The 15,547-nt window shown below is 42.8% G+C and overlaps 1 long non-coding RNA gene across 3 annotated transcripts in view; it reads right to left on the reverse strand.

Moving 5' to 3' along the window:
• LOC147013373 (uncharacterized) overlaps window positions 1-15,547 on the reverse strand; it is a 153,794-nt gene that overhangs the window by 102,983 nt on the left and 35,264 nt on the right. For all 3 annotated transcript variants that reach the window (XR_015051303.1, XR_015051304.1, XR_015051305.1), the window contains exon 5: window positions 1,254-1,351. This is a non-coding gene — a long non-coding RNA (uncharacterized LOC147013373). The remainder of the gene's footprint in view (window positions 1-1,253; window positions 1,352-15,547) is intronic.

Raw genomic sequence — 15,547 nt, forward strand, 5'->3', positions numbered from 1 at the left:
AGGCGATGGGGAGTGTGGAAGGAGGGAAAAGGAATGGAGGAAACGTAGTGCCTTTGATTGCTTTGCAAAAGCCAAAGACCCTGGCTTCGACCTGGTTCTAAATTGGAGGGTGTTGGGCTTTCAGGGGTGAGCGGGTTAAAGAAATGGTCATGGCATTAGATCTGGGAAATATGGGCACAACATATGCATAACGGCATCAGCAGTTCGAGCGTGTTCTCACATTTGCTACCTCTGCCTTCGCCTTCATCCGTCTCTTTTGCTTGACCCACCTCTACCGTTCTATCTTCTTCTTCCTCCCACTTTCTGCCGCTCTCTTTGTCTCCAATTACGACCTTTGGCTCTACCATTTCCAAAATACTATTCAAAGGATATTTTAGCTAAAACAAATGACGAAGAACAGACTAAGAATTTCATTCCAAGATGAAAGATCAGTGAGTCAACAATCCAAAAACCCTATGCAACTGCAGAACCCTTTCAAAACAAGGTGCACGCTCATAGTTCCAGACCACTGGGACATTAAAATGCAGGATAGAAACCCGAGCATTGCAGTAAACTGTGTTATGGTATTAACATAAAGAAATAAATAAATAAGAAAAAGACGTTGTGCAGAGCATGATACTTGCAAAATCCATCCCCCTCTCCAAAGGTTGCCATGGATACATGAAATTGTCCATTTCATTAAGATTTAAATTGACAATCTTAATCAAAGCTCAGGTCAATCGGATGAAAATTGATTATTTTTCAGATTGAAATTGATGATTTTAGAAGCTTGACCTTGAGTTGACCTTTTGACCTCAAAAATAGTTGGTTTCCCAATTCAGTGATGGACTATGCAAATCCTGTTCAAGTTTCAAGTTAATAGGATGTAAATTGAAGATTTTGCAGTTGAAAATTTATGATTTTAGAAGTTTGACCTTGAGTTGACCTTTGACCTTTTGATCCCAAAAATAGTTTGTTTCCCAATTCAGTGATGCACGATGAAATTGCTGTTCAAGCTTCAAGTCAATCGGATGAAAAAATGACGATTTTAGAAATTCGACTTCAAGATGACCTTTGACCTTTGACCTCAAAATCAATAGGCTTCTCAGTTGAGACTACCTCTACAACTTGGTGAAATTTTGTGATCAGTTTTAATTTGTGACCTGTAGGCGATTGACAGACAGACAGAGAGAATAACAAAATCAAATGACCAACATACTTGAAAAAAAATCTTCGATTTTTCAAGTAACGAGAGAGTTCATAGAATACCTTACCCAGTTAAGTCTTGAGAAGAAGGACATGGGAGGGGTCTGTAAGTGGCAAATCTGATTGGTCGTGATGACCTGAAATGCTGTAATATTTTGTCCAAGTCCTGCGAAAACGGAAGGGTTTTGACAGTGCCAATAAAGCGATTTGTGTTCTCCAGTGTTCAAGTAAATAATTCATTTTCAATAAAATCAAGAAATTAAAGGTTGTTGACTAAAGAGAATTGAAAATTTACTGTTGTTGATGCAACATCTTTTACACCACTTTATTTAACACATTACATTTGTTATTAGTGCTTGTTGTTTGTGTCCATTATGACGTCCTTAAAAGCAGTAAATTTCCCGTTTGGAATGATCTTCAATTTTGTTTGACTACCGGACAGGCAGACAGACTGAAAAAATATTATCTCACTCCTGTGTTTGCACATGCACAATCGGCACATGCACAATCACAAACCGTACAATTTGTCAATTCCAGAGCCAAAGTAATGTTAATCTACAGATTTATGTGCAAAATATAACATTCAATTTAAATGAAGTTGTTCCTCTTTCATAAACTGACTTTTGTGGACAGAAAGACAGGCGGGCAGACAGAAAGTGAACCAATTGCTCAACCCTGCTTTTTGCTTTGTGCGTGTGGAACTAAAGTCAGATTTTTCTTATCCTTCACCTCACTCGTCCCAGCCATTTCTACCTTTTTACTCACAATACTTCTTTGAATACCTATTTCGTCTTTAGCTCTGCCACCGAAGGTATAACAGAGGTTATTTTCACCCATGTCTGTCTGTTTGTCTGTCTTTGAGCAGGAATATCTCAAAAATTCGAAGTGGATTCGGACAAAACTTGATGGAAAGGTTGGGTATTTGACCAGGATGAATTGATCACATTTTGGTGAAGATCCCAATCCGGATCTGACAATTTTTTAAGCTTCGGCATTGAGTGGTAAAGGGTGATAAACGATATCTGGCACAATATTTCAAAAATTTGTGGACGGATTCAGACGAAACTTGGTGGACACGATGGGTGTGTGACAAGGACGAATTCGTTTGATTTTTGTGTAGATCTGGATCTGGCATTGTCGAGGTCAGATCTGGCATCTGACAGAATACGAGAATTTTTTATATTTTTTAAGTGATTCTTCCCCATTGAGAGATAGGGCCAAAACCAATGTATAGCACGATATTTCAAAAATATCTGGACGGATTATGACAAAACATGGTGGATGAGTTAGGTAGGTGACGAGAACAAGCCGATTCGATTTTGGTTAAGGTCCGGATGTAGATCCGGCCTATCAGTGGGATACAAAACGTAAACTGTTAACCTGGCGGAGGTATGCTGTTCTAATTTTTTTAAGTGAAGCACTGTCCTAACCTCTATTACTCTTCCGGGGACATGATCCTTGCTGCTGTTCTTCTTTAAAAACAAAAAAACATCACACTATTCATATGCGAGGTCTCATTTCGGGAGAAATGCTTGTTAAGTCTGGTCTTCTGGAAAGGGGTTTGTAAGTTATGGTCTCTTATGGTGGCCTGGGAATATGCATTTTGATTCCCGAAATGCGTGTGCTGTCACAAATGATCGCTTGCGGGCCCCACGAGACCGGCGAAATTAAAATAACAACGGAGCCAAGATTCTGTTGAAAGATGATAGTGCATTTGACATGCCATTGCCATTATCGATGTCAAACAGTGAGAAGAAGCAGCCAAAACAACAAGACGGTGCCAGAAAACGAGGTCACATTGAAGTAAAAGCCAATTCGTGAACGAGGGAAACTTTACATTGATAATGGAAAAGCTATGGCAGGAATAATGTCAGCACATTAAACTTTGAATTATTTATTCATTTCCAGTTGGAGATTCACTCCTTAAACCATAAAATGATGACCTCCTCATATAGCGGTGGTAGAAGAGGAAGGTCAAAAGACAATGTACGATCTCTCATGACACCACAACCCACAAACAAGACTGTGCAAGCAGTTGTAACAGCCAGCTTAAAGGATTTTACCCCAAAAAGGCAAACCTCATGATTCAATGCACAGCTTGCACAGTACTAGGATAACAGATTATAGCCGGATCCCATTCCTCAAGGGGTAGAACAAATGTGCCACCGCCAACCTTTTCAAATAACCGAATCCATCAAATCCTGGAATTGTGAAAATGACGATAAAACATTGCTTAGAGAACATGTTTCCTGTAATTATTTTGACAATAACTGGTACAATATTCGAGACAAAGACGAATGAATACATCTTATAGCCTGGTGTTGGCTTAATGGTTAATGTGGCTGGCTTCGAGATCTTAGGGTCTTCAGTTTGAGCCCCTGTTCTGCTGTTAATCCTGGTGTTGGCTTCATGGTTAAGGCAGCTGGCTTCAGATCTTCGGGTCTTCAGTTTGAGCCCTGTTCTGCTGTTAACCCTGGTGTTGGCTTCATGGTTAAGGCAGCTGGCTTAAGATCTTCGGGTCTTCAGTTTGAGCCCCTGTTCTGCTGTTAACCCTGGCGTTGGCTTCATGGTTAAGGCAGCTGGCTTCAGATCTTCAGTTTGAGTCCCTGTTCTGTTGTTAACTCGGGTCTTGAGTTTGATCCCCTGTTCTGCTGTTAACCCTGGTGTTGGCTTAATGGTTAAGGCGGCTGGCTTCAGATATTCGGGTCTTCAGTTTGAGTCCCTGTTCTGCTGTTAACCCTGGTGTTGGCTTCATGGTTAAGGCAGCTGGCTTCAGATCTTCAGTTTGAGCCCCTGTTCTGTTGTTAACTCGGGTCTTGAGTTTGATCCCCTGTTCTGCTGTTAACCCTGGTGTTGGCTTAATGGTTAAGGCGGCTGGCTTCAGATATTCGGGTCTTCAGTTTGAGTCCCTGTTCTGCTGTTAACTATGGTCTTGAGTTTAAGACCTGTTCTCCAGTTAAGGAACACTAGGTAGGTTGATGCAGCCTGTCATCCTTCTAAGGTGAGCAAAATGAGTACCAGCTAACTGGAAACAGGGGGCACTGCATCAGTGGCACAGCTGTGCTTACAGAAAATGATGAAATCAGCATGAGCCATAATAATAATACATTCTTTGAAACATGCCAATAAATCTTATTTCCTTGTTTATTACTGCCTGGAATCATGACATTTCCTTTTAAAAGTCATGGTGCAAGGTTGGCGACTTGCATACGTGAAGCACGTATACTTACTTACCCAGTTATTGAGTAATTATTGCTAATAAATGTTGAACTTTAACCTGCATCGATTCACATCGTCTTTAAGCACATTTCTGTATGCGGGACAAGAATTCACCAAACAAATAATCTGTAAATTTAAGCTGTTTTGATATTGTTATGGATCTGGAAACCATTTGCATTCAACATACAGATGTCCCAAAAGTCAGTTATGTCGTTAAGTGTGTGTGTAGTCAGATCCCCTTCCTTTTGTTTCGTGGGAGAATCAAATGCGTGCGTTGCGATTTCTTTTTTTAGTTAGGTTATTAAATCTTTACATCCAACGAACCCTCCAACGAACAACCATTCCATTCCCCATCACGATCCACTACCCACCCGCTGTCTACAAGCACTCTGACTTGCCAAGGCAGGGTCTTGCAGCCGTTCCTTGCCGCTTCCACCAACGATCCTTCCACAAACGTTGTAACTCTTGCACGACGGCCTGTGCAACTTTGATACTGTGACTCGTCAAGTATGAACCCGCATGGAAGACTGGCTAGGGTTTACCAGCAGGGGCCGTTGCAGCATTGATACTGTTACTCGTCGAGTGTGGGCCCGTGTGGAGGAGTGGCTGGGGTTTCCCGGCACAGGCCAAGGCTCCTGCCCCGGAAAGGTGGGCCGTAGGACCTGTCTAATCAGAGACAGACAGCGAGGTGTGTTCACCAAGGCCCTCCCTGCTGAGGGAGGTCCAATAAAATTCCTGAGCACTCTCTGAGGCAGGTGGTCTTTTTGACGTCTTGGAGAGTCTTTTAAAAGTTATTTCGAAGAGTTTTTGGTGGGCGTCGAGGCGGCGAACATGTCTCTGCTGGCCCTCTACGAGGAAGGGAATAGCGACCCCGACCCCCCTCCATAGATCCCGGCCATTCAGCACCCGAGCTCCACCACGAACCTCGAGTCCCACACGTGCGACTGGGGACCAAACCAGCGACCATTGTCAGGTGCCGCATCGCGAAGCATGCCCTTCCTCTGACGGTCAGGTACACCACCGAACTCTGGCCCCCAGCTTGTCTCTCTAAATGGCTGCGAGGGTCCAATAAAGACTCTGGGTTTATTTTCATTCGTGTGTGTGTCTGCGTGTGGGCCTATCTTTAAGTAGAACTGAATAAGTGTTTTTGGATCATTGTAAATACTTCTTGCATATTCGCGTTAAGTCTTGCTTTGTGTCTTCATTTACTGTAAATAAAACTTGTTAGAAATGCCCCCAGTTCATTTCCATCCCTTCTTACATTGGTCCAGCATGGTTCGGATCTGAGTTTAGCCGGGTTTTTATCCCCGATAATCCATTCATTCCAGCTAGCACGGCTTTGGCAGTTTCCGCTCAGCTGCACCCGAACCGGAGTTGGTAGTCGGTAGTTGGAACTCTACCGCAGTCGGTAGAGTGACCCGGTTCGAGTGACCCTGTTCGAGCAAGACGTGCCGAGGGCGTGGTTCCACCGGTAGTCGAAATCGCAGTTAATTAGGTAAATTGGTTATAGACAAATAGACCCTACGCTACGCGGTTGAAATATTGGTGATCACGGTCGGTTAAACGACCCGCCGGCTCGTGGAGTTATCCGAGCGACGACCTACAATTCCGGGGAGTTTGGTGGGAGAGGACGCAAACCTCCTCCACCTAGTGGTCGTTCCCGCCACCGATCCCCGGCCCACAACAATATTTTCGTTTCTCAGAAGCTTCACTTGCACAACTTTGTTCACAGATCAGGAAACTCATTCAGGAATGACCTCGTCGCCATGTTGGAGACACCCAGAATGCTCTGCGCCGCGATGACGTCACTCCACAAAGTGGTTTGCACGAGCACTCCAAACTACCAGATACTTTCAGCGAATCCATCAATCTTTTACAACTATAACAAAAAGTGCATGTAAACCATGAAGGATTGTCATTTAATCAAGCTTGGAGGAAAACAAAACAAATCTAAAGGGTTCACAGAACACTTTACCCCACATAGTCTTGAGAAAAAAGGGCCATGGGCAGGGAAAAAGGACAAGGGGACAAATAAGAGCGAAAACTGGATCAACAACTCTGCTTTCATGTATTTGTGAACGTGGAGGCTTTAATCTCAGTCCACGAAGACTTGAGTGCCATACAAACGCCATCCTAGTTTGGAGGTGATGCGTCGGTGTAACATAATTTGTGCACATCATGTCAGCATCATGCCATAGGATCAATGTGCTCCTTTCATTAAATTTATTATTATTCCTGACTGCAAACCTCCTTACTCGTGAGCAGCAGGGCAGACAACGTATCTGTGTGGCAAATGACACTTGTCACTAACAGGTCATGTCGCAAGTGCTGTGATGTGATCTGTGTCCTTCTGGCTCGTCAAGTTCAGGGATTTGATCTGTGCATGTATGTTTGTGTGTATATATATATATATATATATATATATATATATATATATATATATATATATATATATATATATATATATATATATATATATATATATATATACATACATACATATATACATACATATATATATATATATACATATATATTCATATATATATATATATATATATGAATATATATGTATATATATATGTATGTATATATGTATGTATATATATATGTATATGTATATATATGTATATATATATATATATATATATATATATATATATATATATATATATATATATATATATATATATATATATATACAGTCAAAGCTCGTTACTGTGCCACCTCGCTTCTATGCCACTCTCGCTATTATACCACTTTTGCTCGGTCCCGACAAAATTCAATACAAAATAAATTTACTATGCCACCCCCTACTCTCGCTACCATGCCACTACTGTGTGACTGTTAAAAGGCACGAGTCGTGAAAAAGTCTGTATTGCGCAGTGCTCGATTATCACACTCACTTCCAAAGGCGAAGCGACAAACTACAGTCCAGCTGCGCACAACATAACTCAATACGTACGCGCATAGTCAGACTGTGTCGAAACACGCGATTCTTCTCCCCGATGCCAGCCACAACAAGCCAATCACAACACGCACAACGAGACACAAAAAAGCGCGAGCACACACTCAGACACGCAGGCACACGTACAACAGTGACATCATTTTTTTTCAAATTCAGCCCATAATGTCAGCTCAGAAACGCAAGCGAACCGACTTTACGCTGAAGGAGAAGAAGGAGATCATCGATGCCGCGAAGAAGGAGCCGAATCAGTCCAAGTTGGCCAGGGAGATTAGCAAGAAATGGGGCGTCGAAGTTAAGAGAATCACCGTGAAGGGCATTCTCAGCAAGAAGGATGCAATCGAGACTGCAATCAAAGCTGGATTTCCATCGAAGCGCATGAAGTTGACGCAGGCTCATGACCCGAAGCTTGATGAGGGAGTGCTCATGTGGCTGAAGCAATCAAGAGGACAGAATGTGCCTGTCAGCGGCGATCTGATCAAGGAGAAGGCGATGAAACTGGCCGAGCTGATGCACATCCCAGACTTCATGGCGAGCGACGGTTGGTTGGGCAATTTCAAGAAGCGCCACGGCATCACGTTCAAGACAGTGCAGGGCGAAGCTGGAGCGGTGGATTCGCAATCCCTTCTTGAGTGGCAACAACAGGTTCTCCGGCCCTTACTCGGGCAGTTCTCCGCAGACGACGTCTTCAACCTGGACGAGACTGGACTCTTCTGGCAGCTGCTTCCGAACAAGACCATGGCTTTCAGGGGAGAGCGGTGTACTGGAGGAAAGAAAAGCAAGCAAAGGATCACTCTTCTGGTTGGGGCAAACATGAGCGGCAGCGAGAAGTTCCCTCTTGTGGTGATTGGCAATTCCAAGAAACCCCGTGCCTTCAAGAACAAAGAGATCCCGGTCAAGTACAAGGCGAACTCGAAGGCGTGGATGACGGCGGAGCTTTTCGAGGAGATGTTGCGTGCGTGGGACGGACGACTCGGCCAGCAGGGACGCAGAGTGCTGGTCTGTCTCGATAACTTCTCTGGCCACCCTCCCGAGCTTGAGCTGAACAACATCCAACTGGTCTTCTTCCCACCCAACACGACAGCCAATTCGCAACCAATGGATCAGGGAATCATAGAGAACCTCAAGCGCCACTACAAGAAGCTCCTGCTATGCCGCCGGCTTGAGGCCATAGACGAGGGAAAGGAGTTCAAGTTCACGTTGCTCGACGCTCTACACGTCGCCTGGCGTGCTTGGGAGCCGGTCGGCAAGTCGACGATCAGGAACTGTTTCGCGAAGGCCAAGTTCATCGAAGAGGAGATCCAAACTGAGCCACAGGATGCGGAGCTGCCCGAAATCTGGGAAGCTCTGCCTGCCGAGGAAAAGATGCACGAGAACGAGGAGATCGAGCTGTCTGACTTTCTTGAAGCCGACGAGCGCCTCGGGACTGGCGGGTATTTCACGCTGGAGGAGATTGCGGAGGAGATTCTGTGCAGTGACGAGCCGGTGGAAAGCGAAGATGACGAGGTAACTGTCGAGGAGGAAATCGTTCCGTTCGAGGAAGCCCAGCGCGCTTGTAGCACTGTCCGGAAGTTCATGCAGCAGAGAAGCGGGAAGCCCGGTGTGATGCAACCGTGCGATCGGCGAGACAACGAGATGCACGAGATCCGCCGAAAGAAGATGCGCCAGCCGACGATTCTTGAAAGCTTTGTGTGTCGTGAATTTCTCGCCATGCCATATGTTAGTGTGTGAACTCTGTTAGTGTGTGTATGTTCTGCGTTCGCTTAGCTTATACAACAGTCGTGCCTTTTACTTGCTGGAATAAATTTTGTCTAAAGATTAACTACAGATGGGTAACTTGAGAAAATAAGGTCGTTTTTACAAAATCTCGTTTCTATGCCACTCTCGCTACTATGCCACTTTTGCTCGGTCCCGACGGGTGGCATAGTAACGAGCTTTGACTGTATATATATATGGAGTAATATATATATTACTAGCAGGGTATGCTTACACATTGTCTCGAGTCGCTCACCTTCATCTTTTTTCATTGATTTATATTTTCATTTACAGATGCTTTCCGATGGTTCTGTGATTTTTCCGGGTGTATTGGTTTCGATATCCATCGACAAGCAAAATTTCAGCTTTCTACATCACCCAGAATGTACCGATCTTTAATATCAGTCAGTGAGTCAGTCAGTCAGTGGTTATAAAGAGCTTTATACATTAGATAATTTTTCCTTTGGTTCTGGGAGCACAAGATAAATTATACTAAATTTTGCATCTATTGGTGAAAGGAGAAACGTGTGTGTGTGTGAGTGTGTGAGTGTGTGAGTGTGTGAGTGAGTGAGTGAGTGAGTGAGTGAGTGAGTGAGTGAGTGAGTGAGTGAGTGAGTGAGTGAGTGAGTGAGTGAGAGAGAGAGAGAGAGAGAGAGAGAGAGAGAGAGAGAGAGAGAGAGAGAGAGAGAGAGAGAGAGAGAGAGAGAGAGAGAGAGAGAGATATATATATATATATATATATATATATATATATATATATATATATATATATATATATATATATATATATATATATATTGAGATATTATTATGTCTATTATGCGGTTTCAGAAGATGGAGCTTGAAGTAGCCACCTTCATTTTGGTGAAGGATCATCATTCATGGACCAAGGTGTGAATAGAACTTTTGTTGTTCTCAGAGTTTTGTTCCGAGGGCTATTTTCAAGATCGTCACCCAGCCCCAGATGGCCTCCAACTGTAGCTCGTTTGTGGTAATGTTCCCAGGAGTGGTTTGTAGGATCTTTGTAAGGTTCTTCTTTATCATTCCCATTGCTCCAATTATCACCGGTACAATTATGACTCTCTTCAGCTTCCAGGATCTTATCACTTCATTCTTGAGGTCTTGATATTTGGTCATTTTCTTGATATTCTGTGTTATTTATATCAAATTCAATGGGTACTAAAACCTCATTCAGCAATGCCTTATTTTCCTTTTTGTATCTGAGTACTACGTCCAGTTGCAATGCTTTGTTTTCTATGCTCATGCTGGATGGGATCATCAGTTCGTATATGAGAATTATGTCCTTGTTTTCAATGATTGCTTTTGGTTAATGGTTCCTTGGTTTTGTGAAACTGCGATATTGAAATTTCTGCAAATATGCCAGTGGATTACTTTATATAACTTGTTGTGCCTTTGTGTGTACAGCTGTTCTGATGTCAGTTTTTTACATCTCGATAGGAGGCAACTCGTACTTTCTGTATCTACTTTGTAGAATCTACACTTGTCCGATTGGCTCAGTCCTGCCATTTTTCTGAAGCCATTTGTGTAGTGCCCTTGGTATTGGGCATTTTTGATTAGTTCTCCATCCCAATAGAGCTGACTTCTTCTTAACCATTCCAGTGATCCTTCTTTGTCTTTCACCAATCTGTCCAAATATATATATATATATATATATATATATATATATATATATATATATATATATATATATATATATATATTCCCTGCTCTTTTGTCTTTCTCCCAAGTTGTCACTATGTATCTGTTGGTATTTCGTTTTGTATTTTTATTTTGCCTTTTTTGCAATCATTGGGGCTGTATTTGTTTCTGTTTGGTGCGTGATATATTCGACTCGTACCTGTTTTGGAAGTTTTTTGCAAGGTGAGTAAGAGATACCTTTTCTGTTTTGTTGTGTTCATGCTCGTGTACAAATTGTATTCGGTAGTCTGTTGAACTTTTCACCTGCTCTGCTAATCCAACAGTCGTCGCTCTGTGCACTTGATTGAGTTCCATCAGGATGTCACCTCCTTTCCTCGGCAGGTTCATTCTTGGGATGCATTGATTTTTTGGCATGCATTTTGTGGATGGTGAGGGGTTTCCTTGTTCTGATATCTCGTTTTTGATTTCAGCTTGTAGCCAGTTTACTATTCCACTGCTGTATTGGAACACTGGTACTGCTAGTTGGTTTATGGCTTTGATTTTGTTCCTTGGGGAGAAGTATGTTTTCAGGATCACGCTCGTTCTACACAGGTGTTCTTCGGTAATTGTTTTGCGCATTATTTTTTGACCCTCTTCTACTCCAAGGTATTTGTAAGATGCTTTGGTGTCTTGTCAAGCTCCTGTCTTGTTGTATCTCAGTCAATTTTTACGTTATCCATTTTTGTTCATCCACCTTGCAGGAATGAGCACTTGGCACACTTATCTAAGCAAAATTCCATTTGGATGTCGTCGGAGTACCGTTTCACCAATTTCAGTTGTTTTGCCAAATTTTCATTGATTGGTGCGAATTGTTTTAAATCATCCATGCAGAGTAGATGTGTGACGTTTCTTGTTTCTTTGGACGTTCTTTTATTGGAAGTTAGAAGTGTATCCATGTCCTTGCTCATTAATGAGGTTACATCGTGGATCCAGTCAGGCAAAACAGCAGGGGGGGAAAGGCTGTCCGTTTGGAAGATCCCATGTCATATCTGCACTCCTGGTATTTCGCTCTTTCCTTCCGAGTGCTGCAGGATTCATGCGGTATTCCATAGATCCATGGCTTTCTCAATCAGCTTGATTATTTGGGGATTTATGTTCTGAGTTTGCATGCACTTTGTCATCCATGAATGTGGGACACTATCAAAAGCTATTTTATACGAGGTCCATCTAAAAAGTAACAGGACTGACTTCACAAAAAATTTATTCCAAAAAATATATTGAAATCACAGCTTGTCCCCTTCAAAATAGTTTCACTCCAGTCTCACACACTTGTCCATCCTCTTCTTCCAAGCTTCGATGCACCCCCGCAAGACTTATTCTGGAATCTTCCAGAGCCAAGTCGTCACGGCCCTTTTGATAGCCTCCACATCAGGAAATCAGGTCCCCTTGATCACCCCCTTGAGCTTGGGGAACAGGAAAAAAATCACAAGGGGCCAAGTCTGGCCAATACGGGGGTTGCTCCAGAGTTGGCACGTTCCTCTCCGCCAGAAACTGTCGGATGCTCAGGGCACTGTGAGCAGGGGCATTGTCATGGTGGAGCACCCAGGCGTTGTTCTCCCACAGATCCCTCCTCTTGTCCCGGACTGATCTCATGAGGCGCCGAAGGATCTCCTTGTACACGTATTGATTCACTGTTTGACCCTGTGGTAGAAACTCGAAGTGGACGATGCCCTTTATGTCAAAAAACGCGATGAGCATCACCTTGACCTTCGACTTCGACATCCTTGCTTTCTTTCGTCTTGGTGATGCCGGACTTTTCCACTGACGACTCTGCCGTTTGGTCTCGGGATCGTGTTTGAATATCCATGATTCATTGCCAGTAATGACTCTCCCGAGCAGGTCTGGATCGTCCTCGAGATGCTCGATAATGTCTTGACAGACAGTGACTCTGCTGTTTCTGGTCCTCGGACAACAGCTTTGGGACCATCTTTGCGCACACCTTGCGCATTTCGAGATTTTCAGTGATGATGCTCCAGACAGTGTCCTTGTTGATGGAAAGTTCCTCAGCAATCATCCACACCGTGAGTCGACGATCTGCGTGCACCATCTGCTTCACACGCTTGATGTTGTCCACCGTTCTGCTCGTTGAAGGTCTTCCAGACCGTGGATCGTCTTCAACCTCCTCCCATCCCTCTTTGAACCTCTTGTGCCATTCAAATGCATGTGTACGTGACATTGTTTCTTCCGCTTAGACTTGCTGCAGCATTGCGAAGGAATCGGAAGGTGTTTTGCCAAGCTTGGCAAGAAACTTCAGATTGGCTCTCTGCTCACAACTCATAGCGTAACAACTCAAACTAGACAACGTGTAAAGCACGACTTGTAAAAAAAAAATCACACAATGAGCACAGTCAACCATCACCAATCATATATATTGCTGGAATGTTGCGAAAGACTGTGACGCAACCCGTTCATTCAAGTTGTGTAAGTGGAGCACACAGCAGGCTCAGTCCCTTTACTTTTTAGATAGACCTCGTAGTCTTATCTCGGCTGTGGACAATTTGGTTCTTCTCATAATGCAGTTTTTGAGTATGGCCTTGTTTAGTCGCAAGTGGTCTATTGTTCCGTAACATCCCACTTGCATTCCTGCATTCCTTCTGTTTTGCCTCTTGGCCTCCTTATTGTGTTAGGTGGTGGTACATAGTTTCTGTGATGTTTGCTGTTAAAAGTTTGTACGTTGTTGGTAGACAGGTTATTGGCCAGTATTTGTGAGGTAGTTGGGTCAATTAAAATTTTGGGATGAGGAAGGTGTTACCTTCTGTGAGCCATTCATCCATTTCCTGATCCCCTTGGATAAGTTCATTGAATGCTCGAGCGTAGTGAACGTGGAGAGCATCAAATTGCTTCAGCCAGAAGTTTGGGATCCCATCTGAGCCAGGGCTTCTGAAGTTTGCCATTTTTGCAAATTGTTGTCTTATCTTTTATGCATCAATTATTATTGGGGGTATTTCCTCGAGATGTTGCTTCTTCTCTTCAAAGGTTCAGATCCATTCTGCCTCCTTGTTGTGTTCTTTTCGATCTTCATAAATTATTTTCCAGAATTTTACCAAGAGGGGATGCGACATTTTGCTTCCGTTCCTGCTGGAATCTTTTTGGGTTGTTTTCAAACATCGGGCCTTGTTTTCTCCTGCTGTTAGACTCGTCATAGTTTTTATTTTCCCTGCTATCACTTATATTTTGAGTTTGTTTTCAGCAACCATTACTTCTCGGTCTTTTGCCCGGTTGCATTCTGTATTCTTGAGGAAAGATTTGAGGATTTACTTCAATATTTCCTCAAAGACATCCTTAATTTGAGGCTTGTTGCATATTCGAATATTCCTTAAGTTTTTCCTTAAACTCAAGGGAGCACCCCCCCCCCCCCATCCTTAAACACCAACCTTTGAGTTTCCAAATGGTGCTATTTAAGGAAATTCATCATGAAGACATCACAAACGTGTTTTCAGAGACCACCTCAACCTACTTGATGTCTATGATGATATTACCTTTATTTAAAACATGCACTAAGGAATAACTCGAATTATACTTAGGATCTTTGACCCCCGAGGAGTCATTTCCACAACAATATGTTTTTAATAACTTATTTATAAACTCCATCAAACTGACAATTCCACAGTATTTAGCATGTGATATCTGGGCCTATGTAAAGGTGTATTCTGGTGCAGCTCAGTACTGCAGGTGCAGCTGAATGAGTTGTTAGTCCATACTGCTCGTGTAGTGGTACTTTCATGGTGTGGACATTTATTACTTGGTGTTTAGGTTATTTAGATACCCATTCAATTGATACCGATGATGGCCCAGGAAAAAAGGGCCACGATGATGGCCACGTACGTAATAAATAGATTGAATGCGGCGTGTACGTAATACGTACGCTACGAACGTAATAATAACTAGGTCCAGAACTCATCAATCCCACATCGTAGAGACATGTGCGCCCTTGTTCAACTCGGGGGAGTCCCAGTTTACTCTATGGATCCAAGTCTCACCCAAATCGAGGGATTCTTAACAATTATACACGATTTATAGTTGTAGTGTTGTAATTAAACATGAAAGTCGTTCAACAACACACACCATACATCTATGCAATGTATTGTCACTCTTGTGCAACAGAAAAGCCTCTACCCATACTTCTGTCTCTTCCTGAAGCCAGTTTGTCGATCGCATTGCCGCCATCATGCTTTAAGACACCTCTTTCCATCTTTAATCTGATTAGTTGCCTTGCATAGCAACACGCCGAAAGGATTTCCTCAACCTCAAGGAAACCCTTACTTGAGGATTTCTGAAGGGTTGTTTATGCAACAAACCTCAAGAAAATATTCCGCTAAGGAATCACAGTGTACCTTCAGGGGAATCTTTCTTTAAGGATGAGAGAATTTTATACAACTGGGCCTTCGTCTTCAATTTTTTTTATTTTTTGGATCCTCCTCTTTAATTTTGGGCTTCGATTTCCTTTTTGGAATTGCTGAATATCTCCTGTCTCCTTTCTGAGCATCTCCCTTTGTCTCTCGAGTCTTTGCTTCCATTGTGGTGCTTGGTTTTATTTGTGGAACCTGTTCTGTTTTTGTGGTGTTTTGTTGTTACTTTATCATGAATGAGTCGAGCTGCTGCAAAATTAAGTTTATTTATTTCAGGGAGGGGGGGGCAATTTTGGTAATAAATTTAAAAAGATTTGTTTGTTCTGGTAATTAGTGTTTTTGTGTGTTTATTATGATGGAGTGCAATTGAGGCCCC

The sequence above is a fragment of the Eptatretus burgeri genome, chromosome 14 (genome assembly GCF_056783735.1).
Source record: "Eptatretus burgeri isolate ZD-2024b chromosome 14, Ebu_testis_v1, whole genome shotgun sequence".
NCBI classification, from domain to species: domain Eukaryota; kingdom Metazoa; phylum Chordata; class Myxini; order Myxiniformes; family Myxinidae; genus Eptatretus; species Eptatretus burgeri.